Source organism: Limulus polyphemus, unplaced genomic scaffold (assembly GCF_000517525.1).
Source record: "Limulus polyphemus unplaced genomic scaffold, Limulus_polyphemus-2.1.2 Scaffold423, whole genome shotgun sequence".
Taxonomy (NCBI): domain Eukaryota; kingdom Metazoa; phylum Arthropoda; class Merostomata; order Xiphosura; family Limulidae; genus Limulus; species Limulus polyphemus.
The window spans coordinates 496729-499613 of record NW_013666033.1 but is presented as its reverse complement, the minus strand read 5'-3'; the positions used below and the strand labels follow the sequence as shown (position 1 = coordinate 499613).

At 30.5% G+C, this 2885-nt stretch overlaps 1 pseudogene; it reads right to left on the bottom strand.

Moving 5' to 3' along the window:
* The window catches only part of LOC106458164, an 88972-nt pseudogene that overhangs the window by 20815 nt on the left and 65272 nt on the right, over window positions 1-2885 (bottom strand).

The window sequence follows — 2885 nt, the reverse complement described above, 5'->3', positions numbered from 1 at the left end:
CACAAACATCTAATTTGAATCAGTGCTGCATTCAACATACCACATGACACACAAAAATTTATGCTTAACTGTGTTGTTTTAATATTTATTTTTAGATCAAGAAATTGAGTAAAGTATAATACTAAAATATGAATTATAATCTACAGTCTGATACCAAACTTACTGACATAAATTCATGAAATAGTAGTTCAATAAAATTTTAAATGCGAGTCAACAAACGCGATGACATGGCCTTTCACCCATAACCCGTCTGGAAAGGGTTAAAGGAGAGACTTAGAAATAATGAGAACAATAAACTATTATCACATTTATTGGAAATAATCTTGTGTTACTTTACGCCACAGATTTTCATTCCATGACAAAATGGTAACTATAACTTCCAGTGATTCTGTTGTGTGTGCAAAATACTCTGACTGGTCTCTCAACTGGCTCATTGAACTGATGTGCTTGAATTATAGTTTTGTCTGTAGTATTTAATAGTTCATTAGAAACATTTTATTGACATTATTTGAAGAAAATGTGACAAGACTTTATCAATTTAAAATACCACATGACACTTTTAAAAACTTTAACCATGCCCTAATTGTGTTACTTGCACAAACTATGGTTTTGCAGGAACAGCCACTTATCACTATTACTTTTTGTATACCTATCCTCTAAAATATATAAACCTATTACCAACTAACACTGGAAAAAAAAAAAACAATGCTAAGAGCCCCCATCAATTTTTTTCAAATAAAAAGCACAGCAACTGAGTCTGTTCTTGAAGTTATAATTTTTTTTCAGAAATTCTATGAGAGCAATTTTGCACCACCTACAAAACATCATGAACACACTCTGCTCTTAAACTATAAATTATTTATGTAATTAACATGAAGTATTTGACAAACTCAAGCACATGGACTTCAACATTTTGCTGTAAAAATAAAGATAAATTTTGTTAACTCTCCATTTCAATTTTATTTTTGCTATAAAGATAAAATAAAATTTTATGTCTACCATCCATCTCAAATTTTATCTGATAATATTATAGATTCACTCACACCTTTTAGATTAACTTTGTTTCCTTTCCACACCACTGAGTTTCTTTTTCAACTATATATTTCAGTACCATAACCCTCATCAACCCAAAGCTTTATAGCATCAAACACAGCTCTATTAATCCAGCAATACCATACAAACCTTCTATGTAAATCCAACACTTCATAATAGAAATATTTCCTATCAACACCATAGTACCAAATGTCCACAGTCAATCCAACAATTCATAATACAGATTTCCTCTACCCGTTTGAAACTTTATAGTATCAAACTTTCTCTGTAAATGCATTTTATATTACCATTGTCAACTCGACACTTATCTGCTAACACAACACTTTAGTACAACAAACCTTCTTTGTCAATCTAATATTTGACACTAGACCTACTACATAAACTTGATACCCCAAAGCACCAAACTTTGTAAATTCTTATCTTGAATTTACTCATTTTAACTTATTCCATGAATACTTCAATTCATGCCATGAAATCACAAAATGCTTACATTATTTTTAACATACTTCACAACACCACATTTTAACCTTTTGTATCAACCTTATATGTCGCAGAGAATAATTTTATATGTTACTATCTTACAAACTTACCCATATAGCCTACTGTACCAACTCTGCCTTTAACTGTTTCTCCTTCTGGAATTTCCACAGCTAGACCAAGATCAGATATCCTTACATGACCTTAGTTAAAAGATAAATATGTACAAATAATATTACAAATATTGAAACTTAAAAAAACAAACACTCTCAGTTTAACAATAAATGCAATCAGTAATTCTTAAGAGGAATTAAAAATATCTTTTCATAATTATAAGTTTGATACTTGCAGGAAATTATTAAAAATTAAATTACAATTTTGCTGTGCAAACTGCCCTTTGTTGATACAATATTCAATACACTTTATTTTCTCATAGCAAAATACAATGTAACTTGAACTACAAAATAAAAACCATATCAACCTATTCACATACCATGATCATCTAGAAGAATATTTTCTGGTTTTAAGTCCCTGAAAAGATAGAAAAAACACAAAAGTAGGGATCAACAGTAAATAATAAAATTACTCCAAGAGTACTTCTGAATAATGTTACTGAGTGTGCGAGTGTGACAAAGCCTAAAGGAATAGACCTTTAAACCTCAAAACTAGCAAAAGTAATATTATATAGTAAAACAACTACTACAAAAAAACACTACAAGAATCACCATAGACTGGATATAGTTACAAAATTAACTTATGAAAAGCCATGTCAGCAAGGAGATGCCCTATAATGAAACCTATATAGATGCCTAAACATTGTTTTGATGTCAATATGGATATGAAAAGCTGAATTTTGGTGTTTGTATCACTGAATACCATGTTACACATCAACAATATTAACTTACCTATAAACAATATTTTGAATATGCAGATGTTCTAGCCCTTGTGTTATCTCAGCAGTGTAAAACTTTGCCCTATCTATGGGAAACCCTGGCTCCCTACCCATGTTGTAAATATGGAACTTGAGGTCTCCCCCATTCATTATGGTTAACACAAGACACAAGGCATCCTTTGTCTCGTATGCATAGGCCAAGCTCACCTGTGGCAATAAAAGTTATTAAACAATTAGAAAAATGCTTTTCATTAAGTTTTAATCCCAAATAACATGTTCAACAAGAAAATCAGTAAAACACATTTATGTGGAATGTGCAAATGTCAGGTTTATCCATCTTCTCATACTATAAGCAGTCAATTATTACTTTCAACATGCTACTGCCATATTATAGAAGAACAGCAACATAAATTTATGATAATAATCCTAAAAAAAAAGTAAACTTACCAACAAACCTTGAGTT